Source organism: Sturnira hondurensis, unplaced genomic scaffold (genome assembly GCF_014824575.4).
Source record: "Sturnira hondurensis isolate 20B ecotype Veracruz unplaced genomic scaffold, ASM1482457v3 Scaffold0008380, whole genome shotgun sequence".
Classification (NCBI taxonomy): Eukaryota; Metazoa; Chordata; class Mammalia; order Chiroptera; family Phyllostomidae; genus Sturnira; species Sturnira hondurensis.
In genome coordinates, this window is record NW_028081011.1 from 2,604,438 (window position 1) to 2,618,988 (window position 14,551).

The 14,551-nt window shown below is 43.3% G+C and overlaps 1 protein-coding gene across 7 annotated transcripts in view; it reads right to left on the reverse strand.

Annotated features, from left to right (window-relative positions):
- CUX1 (cut like homeobox 1) overlaps positions 1-14,551 on the reverse strand; it is a 364,975-nt gene that overhangs the window by 149,314 nt on the left and 201,110 nt on the right. The window lies entirely within an intron of this gene.

A 14,551-nucleotide genomic window follows, 5' to 3' on the forward strand; every position in this document is an offset into this window, starting at 1 on the left:
GCATTTTAATCTAAAATTAGAGACTGCAGACACAGAATTTATGATATTGACTCTTGGCCTTTAGCACAAAATAGAGAAGCATTAAACATTCTTGTGGCATCAATTTGATCTTTATTTTTTTCTTCTGCTGCTTAAAAGGCACTTATAATCCACCTGCTGGGCACCAGTGGAATACTTCCTCTAGAACGCTTGGGCTCCACGAGAGTAGAATGCCCTAGTCTGCCAGGCTTAGAAAAGATTATTAAAGATATTTCTGGTATGGACGCCAGCATCACTTATGAAATGGCTGCAAGGATTTTGTCTCGGTTGAGGAATGCTAAACACCAAGCACAGTGGATCAACAAGGGTATATGTTCAAGAGCTCACTTAATTTTCAAATACCAGAGTCATTAATTTTTCAGACCACCCCTGGTTCCTGGAACTGAGGGCTGGATCCACCATGTTTCTGTCGACGCGTCTCCTGGGAGCCAGGAACTCTCTGAGATGCCAACGTCTTTACAGAGTTTACAGAAGGTGCGCACTGGGATGTGTCCAGCACAGTGGCAGCCCTGCGCCTGGGGTTTCGCACCGACGCTGCCCATCACGTGAAACCCCTGGCTGTGGGGCATGTATTCTGTGTGTGCATACAGTTTATGGCTCTATCACTTTTTCATTTGTGTCTTTTCATTATTATTTTAATCAGCATTAAAATGTTTATATTAAATTAGATTTCAAAAGCTACTTTGTGGAGTTAGTTCCTTGTAAGTAGGAGTAATGATAACACTACAGACTGAATTACTCAGAACATTCCAGGTATAGGTTTTTTTCGTTTAATATCTTTCCAGGGGCCCTTCCCACCCTCTACCCCTCTCTCCATGGCCTTGTGTGGGGCAAATGGCCTGAAGGAAATAAATGGTGTGCCCACATGGGCCCCTTCATAGAGAACTACAAAGTGAACTTGAAACCAAGGTCAGGGAAAGACCGAGGAGAAGGAGAGCCACTGCCCTCATACACAACCCTCTCAGTGCTTGTTCGTGCAGCTTTCCGGCACAACTGCTCTTTGAAGAGCTGAGCTGTCCTCCCTAAAATTTCTGTTGAAAACTTTTCCAGTCCATACCTTTTAAAAGGCCGGTATCCACCATGTCTGCTTAGAACACAAAATAGCTTCCCTTGTTTGATTCAGCAAAAAATGTGGCGACATAAAAATAACATGCACATTATCAGGTGAATGGCAGCTCTGGACCTTTAGACAAAGTTTCAAAGCATTGTATTGTAAACGAAAATCCTGGCAATCTCATAATTACCCATTAAGCACATATATGTTTAATTTAACACTATTAAAGGTTAATGCCTAAGTAGCAAAACTGGTCAGAGAATAGAGAATGAACTGAGTGTTCAAACATCTCTATGCATTAAACTTCAAACTTTACTACCGTACAGTTGAATGACTAAATGCCTACAGCATTTGAATATTGTTTTGGATTATGTAAAAGGCATTGCTAAAGTACCTCTTAGGCTTAATTTTTATTACTTGCATTAAAGGAACAGCTAATTACCACATGACAATATAATGACTCTAGCATGTTTGGGCTAGAGACCAAAACAACGACTTTCGGGATGCCAAACCCCAACCTGCATGTTAATCTAGGGGAAATCATAGCTTTTTTGTCTCGTTAATGATTTCCAATGCCATTTAAACCCCACACAAGTATTGTTAGGCCTTATTCTGAATGTCACAAGCCTCCGATCTCAGCAGCTCAATTAAGGAGTTGTCTGGGGGAGGCACGGGGACACGCCCGTACGTGGAACAGGAACACACAAAACCCTCAGCCTGTCTTCCCTGACTCCTCCAGCTCTGCACGCTGTTCCAGCCACACAGTTCCAGCCACACAGTGTGACAGACTTGCGATGTGCTTTATTATCATCTAATAGTTAATCCCCGAAACACTCTCTGAGGCACTACAGAGCTCTTTATTCGACACAGGACTCAAAGAACGTAATTACAACAGACAACAACATGGTCACTCAGCACCTTCTCCTAAGGACCTGTAACATCACCTCATTATTTCCAGCCTTCACGGTCAGGGCTCAGGGATGGGGCTCCAAAGCAGAGCTGGTGCTGGCTTCTTACTCAGGGGGCCGGGGGTTGGAGATAAGTCGGCCAGGCAAACAGGTCTGCAAAATTCTTATGACGACTTCTCCTTCCTGAACTAGCAGCCAACTAAATCATCGTCTCATCAAGTCCTAATTTAACAAGTTGAGCACCTCTCTGCTCCAGGTAAGGCCCAAGTGAGGCATGGGATGAACACACAGCCACGTCCGCGGGGACCAGCTTCCCAGTGGAGATAAACCATGTTCACAAAGAACAAGAGTGAAACAAGACGGGCCACACAGACCAGATGAGCAGAGGACCACTCCCGGGCAGAGAAACTGGGAAAAGGAGGTTTTTTTTTAAAAAGAGAAGACAGAGTTTAGACCCACGGAGATGGTGGGGCAGTCAATCCGTGCCGAAGATGCAGCAAGCCAGGGGAAAAGGAGCAGGGAAAGCCAGGCGCAGTTCAGTCTACTGCTGGCTGGAGCCCAGGTACACGTTCTATGACACCAGGGCCGACCCGGGTGCTGGGGGACACGAAGCTGATTCCGACAAAACCTTGTTCTCACAGACTTCACATTCTGAAGTGAGTGAAGTAGACAAAAAGCAGAACCATGTAAAACGGAACTCTTAAGTACCGCCAAGCATGAAAGAGAAAACGGGGTGTGGAGAGGGGAATGGAGATGACCGTCCGGGAGGAGCCCTTGGAGGAGGTGGCAACTAGGCCTCCGATCTGGAGGGTGAGGAGTGACAGCGAAAGTTCTGCCAGAGAAACAGCACTGCAAAGGCCCAGGGCTGGGTGTGTGCGTGGCATATTCCGGCCGAGGGAGAAGCCAGGAAGGCCGCAGCAAAAGGAAGGGAGGGTGGCAAAGCCCACATGGCAAGGGGGGAGGCTGTGCTCAGGATTTAAACAAAAATATGAGCACAATGAAGGAGAGAAATAGAATATAGAAAGAAGAATAAGACAGAATTCTAGAGCTGGAAGTAAAGGTGCCTTGTTGTGCAGTAGGTAGTGCACCAGTCACATGAAAATACAATGCTGAAGAGAAAGCCAGAGGACCGGGTTTGGGTTCAATTCAATCCTACTCTTTTGTTTGTTTTCATCCTCACCCGAGGACATTTCTTTTTCCATTGCTTTTAGAGGGAAGGAAGGGAGAGGGAGAAACAGTGATGCGAGAGGGAAGCATTGACTGGCCACCCCGGGTATGCTCCCGGGCCCGGTGTGGTGAGTGATTGGACTGGGGGTCACACACACCTGTGCCCTGGCTGGGAACTGAACCCGCTTCCCAGTGCTCCAACCAACTGAGCCACACTGGCCAGGGCCAATTCTACTCTTGATGGGAAAAGCCTTCAGATACTAGGACTCTTGCAAGACAGGGGACTGGGGAATGAAGAAAAAACCTGCAATTATGTGAACCGTAAACAGGTGTGTTAGTTTTCCAGTTGCAAAGTATTTAAGAGTTTTAAGCTTAAAGATGAGTTATACAATATTCTTTTAAAAAGTTAAATGTTCCAAATTAGCTGCTCTGTTCTGTGACAGCAGATGGCTATCAGCCACCTGTTGTCTGGCAAACATTAAAAAAAATAAACACAGTCTATGTCTTTGAAGTCAATGTGATGTTTTAATACTTAGTGGGAAAAATACTACTTCTTGAAAGAAACTCATTTATAGCGACAGCTTTCTAAAAGTGGATATTTGGAAATGTTCCCATCATTATATAAACTTATGGGCAGAGACAACATTCTCTGCAGAAATGTCTCAATGCCTTTTATCATAGGAGAGAGACCGTAGAGCGTGATGGTTTGGAGTGTGGGGCAGATTGCATGTGTTCAAACCCCGGCTCTGCCATTTAACTGGTTGTGCAACCTTAGACAAGTCGTTTAATGTTGAATTACTAAGATAATATGCACACACACTTAGAAAACTGCCAAACATGGAGTTAACACTCAAAAAATGCTAAATCTGTTTATTGCTCTGGGTAATATGGTCACTCTAACAATGTTTAATTCTTCCATTCCACGAACGCAAAGTATCTTTCCATTTCATTGTATCTTTTTCAATCTCTTTTAATAATCCTTTGTACTTTTCAGTATACAGGTCCTTCACATCCTTTTTAAAGTTTATTTCTAGGCATTTTATTTGATGCAATCTCCATCAAAATCCCGAATCAGTTGGTTGTCATTTTTTAAAGAACTAGAACAAAAAATCAGCAGATTTGTATGGAACCACAAAAGACCCCAAATAGCCAAAGCGATCCTGAGAAAAAAAGAACAAAGCCAAAGGCACCACACTACCTGACTTCAAATTACACTATAGAACTACGAAAATCAAAACAGCATGATCCCGGAAGAAAAAAAGATACACAGACCAATGGAACAGAATTGAGAGTGCAGAAATAAAACCATGTGTACATGGGCATATAATTTTTTGACAAAAGAGCCAAAAACACACAATGGAGAAAAGAAAGCCTCTTTAAATAAATGGTGCCGGGAAAATGGGAACATTGTATGCAAAAGAATGAAACTAGATTAGAGTTTGTCTCCATGTACAAAAATCAACTGAAAATGAATCAAAGACCTAAATATAAGATCTGAAACAATAAATTACATAACACAGCTACTAAACTTATGGACCTTGACCACAGAGAACATTTTATGAACCTGACCCCAAAGGCAAGGGAAGTAAAGGCAAAAATCAGCAAATGGGACTATATCAAACCAAAAGGCTTCTTTTGCACAGCAAAAGAAACCATCGACACAACAAAAAGCCAACCAACTGAACGATATTTGCAAACAGCAGCTCCAACAAGGGGTTAATATTCAAAATATGTAAAGAACTCACACAAATCAACACCAAACAAACAACGATCCTATAGATATATGAAAGGGTGTTCAACTTCACTAGCTATCGGGGAAATTCAAGTCACAACTACCACCTCACGCCTGTTAGAATGACTCTCACGAACAAGACAGGCAGTAAGCTCTGGAGAGGATGTGGAGAAAAAGGAACATAAATTGGTACAGGCACCACGGAAAACAGTGTGGCGGTTCCTCAAGAACAGAGTTGCCATGTGACCCAGCTATCCCTTTTCTGGGAATCTACCCAAAAACCTCACAAACACTTATTTGCGTACATGCACCCCTATGTTCACTGCAGCATCATTCCCAGTGGCTGAGACATGGAGACAACCACGATGTCCCCTGACAGATGCTGGGAAAAAGCAGATGTGGTACACACACAATGGAAGATCACTGAGCCACAAGAAATGATGTAACAAATTACCATTTGTGACAACATGGATAGACCTTGAGAACACTGTGATAAGTTAAGTGAGTGAGTCAGAAAAAGCCAAGAACCACATGGCTTCACTCAAATGTGGGACATAAAACTGAAACTTGTACATACGAACAACAGTACAGTGGTTATCAGAGAGAAGCACGCGGGAGCAGTGAAGGGGAAAGTGGGTCAAATACATGGTGCCAGAAGATGATTTGACTTTGGGTAGCGGGAAATAAAAAAAAAATGTTACCTAGTGTCAACTGACTCAAAACTGATATACTTGCCAAAAGGATTTTCAAGTTATATGTCGCAAATATAAAAAATACAGTTATCTTCTTATTAGTTAGCAAGAAAACTAGAATGTCAGGAAAAATCAGAATTTACTAGCTGAATTTCAGTAAATATTGTACCATCCTATAACTGGTACACAGGTTTCAAAAGTATAAATCATCTTTTTGTAATGCTAGCCAATAATGCACTGCTTTTGTTTAGATCTATGTATCTTTGTGATTTATCTTTTCCAGCCATTTATGACAGCCCCTAAAACCAAGAATAAAAATAACAAAACTGGAAGACTTCTGCTTCTGGGCATGATAAATTAGCTGGTACTGGACTTGCCCTCTGGTCATAATCAACTAGAATGAGGCAAACTATATGAAACAGCCATTCACAGTTACTGGACAACTGGCAGAGCAAGATGGGGGGGGGGGTCTCTGGAGCAGGAAAACAAGTGAGGCAAGCCCTAGGACCACCCTGACTTTCTGCCAGGGAGCACCCTCCAGACTGTAGCACCGGGAAGGGCAAACCCAAGCACATGAGTCTTCCTGTGTTAAGACCGAGATCAGAACACTGGGAGGCTGACATCTCTGGAATGTGTAGGGCTGAGCACCAGGAAAAGAAAAGATATGCAGAGAGAGAGAGAGCTAGAGAAATCCGCAGAAGAGTGAGTGAGGGTCTGTTGCTAAAAGACAAGGTGCATAGTGTGCATGGGGTGAAACTCCGGGAGGCTGGGCACAGAACTACAGCGAAGCCTAAGGAAACAATCCCAGAGTTCACGGAAGGTTGAGAGACTTCTGAGCTGCAACGAGCTACAGTGGAGAGAGACTTATTTAACAGCCAGGATATTTAGTAGAAACACCAGAAGGGCCATACCAGAATGGAGGTCTGTATTAATCCTAAAGTAAAGGCTACTCCAGACCCAGTGCCTAAACCTTAAAAATAGGCATCAGAATGATCAGGCTCATCTGCAGGTAATTTAACTGGCGGACAAAACAAACTTCAACACTCTTCGGAAAGACAACAAAAGCCAGTTAACAATTACAATGTCCAATATCCAATAAAAAATTACTACACACGCAAAGAAGCAGGATAATGGTGTGAGGGGGGCATCAGTTAATAAAAACAAAACCAGAAGTGACATGAGATAATGAGAGTAGTTGACAAAGTTAAAAACAGTTATAAGCATTCTCAAGGATTTAAAGAAAGGCAGAAACACAGTAAGGAAAGAAGATATAAAGAAGAATCTAACAGAATTCTAGAGCTTAAAATACAGTGTCTAAAATGAAAAAATCCTCTGGACTGGCTTAACAGCAGACTGGACACAACGAAAGAAAAATCAGTGACTTTGAAGAGACAGTCACAGAAACTGTCTGAACAGAGAGAAGAGACTGAAAAAAAGTTACTAACACCTAAGCCACTTGGGAAACAACATCAAGCAATCCCACATACATGTTCCAGAAAGAGGCTATGGGTGTATCTGGGGAAACAGGGGCTAAATTTCCAAATTTGGTGAAAAGCTATAAACCTAAACATCCAAAAACACTCAATAAAATCCAAGCAGGATATACATACAGGACACAAGGCAAAGTCAAACTGCTGAAAACACGAATAAAAAAACCCTTAAAGTCTTAAAAGCCAGAGAAAAAAAGAATCATTATACAATATGTAGAGGAAGAAAGATAAGATTAGACCTGTCATTAGACTGGAGACCTGTCATAGAGAAAAACCAATACAAAAAAACACCAACATAGAATTTTATACCCAACAAAATAATAACCTTCCAATATCAGAGTGAAGCAGAAAGTTTTTTTGTTTGTTTCAGATGAATGGAAAGCTGGCAGAATTCATTGCCAGCGTACCACACTGTAAGAAATTTTAAAGGAAATGTTATAGACTTATGGAAACCTAGATCTACACAAAGGAATAAAAAACATCCATATGGTAAATATAGTGGTAAAAATAAAATACTATTTTTCTCATTATAAATTTCATTAAAAATTAATTGATTAGCCCTGGCTGGTGTAGCTCAGTGGACTGAGCGCGGGCCTGCGAACCAGACGTTTGCAGTTTGATTCCCAGTCAGGTCACATGCCTGGGTTGCAGGCCAGTTCCCAGGAGGGGACACATGAGAGGCAACCATACATTGATATTTCTCTCCCTCTTGCTTTCCCTTACTCCCTAAAGATAAAAAAATAAAATCTTTAAAAAAATTGACTATTTGAAAGCAAAAATAGTACAATGTATTGAAATGTTAAAACATGTAGAAGTAAAATGAATAATAATACACAAAGGATAAAAGGGAGAAAATGAAATGTATAATAACACTCTTACATTACATGTGAAGTAGTATACTACTATTTGAAGGTATAGTGTGATAAATTAAAGATGCTTAATGTAAACCTTAAAGTAACCACTAAGAAAATTTAAAAAAAGAATTATATAGCTAATAAGACAAGTAGGAGATAAAATAAGATCATAAAAAATAATCAGAATAAAACGGGAAAATAAAACAAAAAACAGGTAAGACAAATATGAAACAAACAGCAAGATGTTAGACTTAAACCCATTTATATAATTATATTAAATGTAAAAAATCTAACATTTAAAAGGCAGACTGTCAGACTGAATTAAAAAACAAGACACAGACATTTACAAGAAATACAACTTAAATACAGCAACAAAGGTATTTGATAAGGACAGAAAGAGACACTAATCAAAAGAACGCTGGAGTGCCTATGCTAGGAATGAAGTTCCTACGTGTAGACAAAGGAAACCTCATGCAAGGACTATTCCCAGGAATGAAGCAGATCACTGTGTAACCTAGAAGAATCAATCACTGAGAAGATGTACCATTCTTAGAAGCACATATACTCCAAAACAAAGCTTCAACAAACATGAATTAAAAACTAACAGAACTGAAAGAAGGAAAAGAAAAAGTTCACAATAACATAATAAAGATTTCAAAACTCTGTTCTCTCTGATTAATAGTACAGTTAGATTGACAAGCTAGATCTAAAATTTATATACAAACTCAACTAGCCAAAACAATTTTGAAAAACAAGACCAAAGATAAAAGATGTGTATTACCTGATTTCAAGACTGATTAGATAGCCCCAGTGATTGAGATAGTATATCAACATAAGGATAGACACAAAGATCAATGAAATAAAAGAGGATCAAAAAAAACAAAAAACCCAAAACAAACCCCATACACACTCACGCATACCATCCATTAATTTTTCAACCAAACTTGACCCTTACCTTATACCACATAGCAAAATTAACTCCAATTGTGTCACAGGCCTAAAGGTAAAAGATAACACCATACAACTTCACTAAAAAACACAGGGCGAAAAATTTATGACCTTGGGCTAGTCAATAATTTCTTAGAACACAAAAAGGAAGAATTCCCCCCAAAAGAACAAAAACCAATTGAACTTTTGAAATAAAAAAATCCTGCTCTTCAAATGACAACAAACTGGGAGAAAGTATTTGCAAAATAACCCATTAACAGATAGGTAACAGATTTAAATAGACACTTTCTAAGTGAAGATCTATCAATGACCAAAAAGCACATGAAAAAACATCCAGCATCATCAGTCATCAGGAAAAAGCAAATTAAAATCATGACAAAATATGCTTTGCATTCCCCAGAAGGTCTAAAGTGGAAAAGACTGACACCACCAAACGACCGAGATGATGTGGAGGGACCAGAGCTCTTGCGTGCTCTCAGGGGAGGGTAAGTGACCGAACCCCCGAGGAAAGCAGCCTGGCAGCTTCTCGTCCAGCTGCACCTGCACCCAGCCCATGGCCCCGCGATGCCAGTCCTGGGCATTTACCTGAGAAAAATGGAAACCCATGTCCATGAATGCTTATAGCGTGTTTATTTGTAACAGCCACAGAGGCAACAATCCAAACGCCCATCAACGAGTGGGTGGGTAAGCAACTACTACACACCCACACGGTGGGGTGTCATTCTTCAATAGGAAGGACCATGGCATCGGCAACGAGGAGAATCCCAACACACTCTGCTGAGGGACAGAAGTCAGACACAAAGACTCCATTTAGGTGAAACTCCAGAAACGACAAATCTCAGCTCCAGTGATGAAAAGCATGGCAGTGGCTGCCGGCATCTGGGATCATGAGGGAACTTCTGAGGTGACAGAAACGTTTTATATATCTTGATTGTGATGGTGGCCATTGTACCAAATTATACACCTAAAGTGGGTGTACTTTATATATAAATTATGCCTCAATAAAGTTAATTTTGAAATAGACTATTTTAGTGAGTTTTCTGTACTTCTAATAAAATATAAAGTCCTTTTTATTTTTCATCATGCCCTTTAATTCTGTCTATTGTTAGTATGATTTACAATGTATTAAATATACACTGTAATCACACATGTGTATCAGATAGGAAGGAAAGAAGGAAGGAAGGAATGACATACCAGGGTTACAAATCCCAAGGTTTTCACTGTTGGGGTAGATGGATAAAAGTTGTCTGCAGAGCACTGACTCCGACCCACTCGGCTGCTGTGCGAAGGGGGGACAGCAGGCTGCGGTGTGAGGGGGTGGGCTGGTGAGGTGACAGGTGATGGTGGTTTGGATGAGGGGGTGGTGGTGCATGAGGACGGGGTCGAATTTGGGACACATTCTGGAGGCTGGGTCAGTAGGACTTGCTGATATACTGGCTACAGGTGTGAGGGAAGGAATTCAGACGGACTCCTGAACTTCCTTGTGGCCCAAGCCGCTGCATGGATGGTGGTGCCATTCACCTTCCTGGGAAGCCTTGGGGGAAATCAACTGTTCTCTTGTGGTCACATGGCGTTTGAGAGCCTAACAGATGTGACAAGTCACCTGGGTGGAGAATGTGGAGGAGGAACAAAAGCTGAGTCCTGCAGAGGTGTCACGGTGAACCTGAGAACCTGAGGAGGAGGAGGAGTGTAACTGGGTGGGGGGTGGGTTTGGCAGCATGACTGGCTTTCAGAGGACTGTGGCTATGTTGGAGAGTAGAGAGCTAGCAGGTGTCATCCTCGTCTGACCATGTGTGCATTCCCAATAAAATATAAGCAGTGTGGGGATAAGAGTGGGGAGAAAATTTGAAGTGAACAGTGGGCATAAGATCGGGGACAGTCCATACAGTGTAGACTTTATGTAAGTCTAAGTTACTGCAGTCCTCTTATACTTGGGTACGTCTTGTTTTGGATTCCTTGGGTCACTATGACACACTGATAAGCTCACTGACTTGGTGCAGAGGACACTGCTGACTTCATGCAGAGCCACCGAGGCCGAAAAGCAGGACTTCAGATTAGGTGGGTGATTGGGTGGGGGCTAAGGTGTGCTGGGAGGGGCTGGGGAGGCTGGTGGGTTGGAGAGAAGGCCAGGCAGTGGTAAACTGCTTTTCCATATACCGTGAGGACGGAGAAGACCAGCCTCACGAAATCCGAGCCCATGTTTGCACAGAGGGCTCTGCAAGCTATGGGGCTGTCCCCTGCCATCAGCCAGAGGTTGAATGTGCCCACTGTGAGTGCCATCCCTGTGATGACATCACAGCGCAGCAGACGCTACTTTTTGCCAGGGCACTCTAGGCTAATGTAATCATACGATTACATAATTAACCCAGCTGTCTCATTAAGAAAATCAACTGGAATTCAGAGCATAATTAGTCACACAGCAATTAGCATGCTGATGAGCAACTGATGAAAAGCTGTCTAGATATCAAGTGTGCCAGGACCACCCCAGTTATGGCAAAGTGGGATAGAGGCGACACACTGCCCTACGCAAGCGAACCAAGGATTCCCCACGTCTTGGCTAGACAGTTCTCACATTGCAGCCGTGCATCGAGGGGCAGAGGGAGAGCGCTGGGGACGGGGCAGCATGCAGAAATGGGGACAAGCAATTTAGACACTCATCCTGTCACGTTTGCCTTTCTTTAAAATGTTTATAGCTATTTCCTCAGCCTGAAGACATATGGTGCACAAAAAGGAGAGGCTGGTCAGGCCTCATATTTGTTTCAACCTGGTCAAGGAGGGTAAGAAAAGTGGACCCCTCGTCTGGGGTCCAGTGTCAGGTGTAGCACAGCGTCTCTGTCCTCTGGTGTCTGAAGCTGCTTTGGAGCCGCTCAGTCCCACAGCCCAGGGAGGAGACCTCAGGGCATCTGCGACCCATCTGCAGCCCTGGTCCCACCTTGGTCCTGTTACGATGCTGGTGGTTGATTCTTAGAAGGAAAATGTTTCATGAAGGTAAACTGAGAATGTGTAAAGGGAATCCTGCCATCCAGGCACCTGAGGTTACGGAGTTCTCTTGGGAGGGGCTGGGGCACTGGCTGGCTACCCTGCCAATGCCAGGAGGCCTAGAATATGCAGACCAGCACGGCCTTTCAGGGTCCAGTGGAGCAGCTGTATTTCTACAGCCTTCAAAAATGCCACCAAGTGATGACTTCCAGCCAAGATGGAGGCGTAGGTGGAAACACTGTACCCCCTCCCACAACCAAATTTAAAGACAGTGAAGTTTTAGAAACAAAAATGCAGCCAAAACAGTGAAAATCGAACTGTACGGAAGTCTGACAACAATGAACCACTCAGCCAGACCAGTAAGAGGGGCGGAGTCAGTGGCGGAGCGGGTCGGGCTGGAAAGATCGTTTGGTCAGACGGACCCAGGAGCAGAGGCAGAGGCGGAGGCGGTTGGTGGATCCCAGGCACGGGGTGGTGACAGGTGGACCCAGTGAGGGCGCAGGGTGGCTGGCTGACTGCGGTCACACATTCATGCACAGATAAGCCAAGCAAAGGAGTGAACAGTGAGACAGAGCGCTCAGGCTAGGGCCCCAGCGGGAATTAGAGCCTGAAAACACCAACTGGAAAGACATTCTTGGGGTTTAGAGGCTGGAAGAAACTCCCAGGCTCACAGAGAGTTCATTGGAGAGACCCACAGGGTCCTGGAGAGTACACGGGCCCACACACCCGGGAACCAGCACCAGAGGGGCCCAATTTGCTTGTGGGAGGCCGCAGAGGGGACAGAAATCTGAGAGAGAGTGGAGCAGAGCAAAGCGCCATTTTTTTCCCTCTGACCCCGCCCCCACATACAGTTTCACAACCCAGCTACTGGGTGGCCGGGCCCTACTGAACACCTAAGGCTCTGACCCTCATAGAGAACAGGTGTGAACAGACCAAACATTATGACTCAAGAACAGCTCAAAACGCCAGAGCCTATAATTCTAAGCGACCAAGAAATAGCCAACCTCTCAGATGCACAGTTCAAAACACTGGTCATCAGGATGCTCACAGAACTGGTTGATTTTAGCCACAAATTAGAGAAACATATGGAGGCTAAACTGACTAAAATGAAGGGAAATGCACAAGAAACCAATAGTGATGGAAAGGAAACTGGGACCCAAATCAAGGGAGTGGACCAGAAGGAAGAAAGAAACAACCAAACAGAAAACAAGGAAGAAACAAGAATTCAAAAAATGAGGAGGGGCTTAGGAACCTCCAGGACATCTTTAAACATTCCAACATCCGAATTATAGGGGTACCAGGAGGGGAAGAGGAACAGCCACGAATGGAAAACTTATTTGAACAAATAATAAAGGAGAACAAAAGGAAATAGACTTCTAGGAAATCCAGGAAGCTCAGAGTCCCAAAGAAGTTAGACCTAAGAAGGAATACACCAAGGCACATCATAAATACATTACCCAAGATGAAAATGAAGGAGAGAATCCTAGAAGCAGCAAGAGATAAGGGGACAGTCACCTACAAAGGAGTTCCCATCAGACTTTCAGCTGATTTCTCAAAAGAAACCTGATAGGCAAGAAGGGGCTGGAACGAAGTATTCCAAGTCATGAAATCCAAAGACCTACAGCCAAGATTGCTCTATCCAGCAAAGCTTTCATTTAGAATGGAAGGACAGATAAAGAGCTTCTCAGATAAGGTCAAATTCAAGGAGTTCATCATCACCAAGCCCTTACTATATGAAATGTTAAAGGGACTTATCTAAGAAAAAGAAGATAAAACATATTAACAGTGAAAGGACAGCAAACTGACAGTTATTAACAACCACACCTAAAACAAAAGCAAACTAAGAGGACAGCCAAATCAGGAGTGGAACCATAGAAATGAAGAACACATGGAAGGTTAGCAACAGGGGAGTGGGAGGAGGAGAAGGGGGGAGAAGGTGCAGAGAATAAGTAGCGTAGATGGTACGTAGAAAATAGACAGGGGGGAGGGCAGGAATACTATGGGAAATACAGAACCTACAGAACTTGTGACACATGGACATGAACAAAAGGGGGGAATGGTGGGGGAGGGGTGTGGAGGGGAGTGAAGGGGGGATGGGACAACTGTAATGGCATAATGAATAAAATATATTTTAAAAAAACTTTAACCACCCCACCCCCCCCAAAATGCCACCAAGTGGCCCGTCGATGAAAACCTTGGCATGAGAAGCAAGGGGTATGTCTGACCAAATCTTAAGCTTTTGACACTTTTCCAGGAGTCTTGCTATGGGATCCTGAAATGGAGGACAGATGAGAAATAATAAAGAAGAATGAAAAGACGGTGTTTTCTAATTGTAACCAATAAGGGTACCCTCACTTGAAACCTGCATGAGGAGTACAAAGGCCTGATTACTATTTTATTCTTATGGATGAGCAATTAGAAAGCAGTTCTTGCCCCAGTCGGTGTGGCTCAGTTGGTTGAACGCCCTCCCACACAGCAGAAGGTCACCAATTCGATTCTGGTCAGGGCACATGCCTGGGTGGCGGTTCAGTCCCCAGCTGGGGTGTGTGCAAGAGGCAGCTGGTTGATGTTTCTTTTCCTCTTTCTCCCTCCCTTCCCCTCTCCCTAAAAATCAATCAATCAATCAATCTTTTTTCTTTTTTTAAAAAAGGCAGTTCTAAACACCAGTGACCCACTTTATCTCTGGAT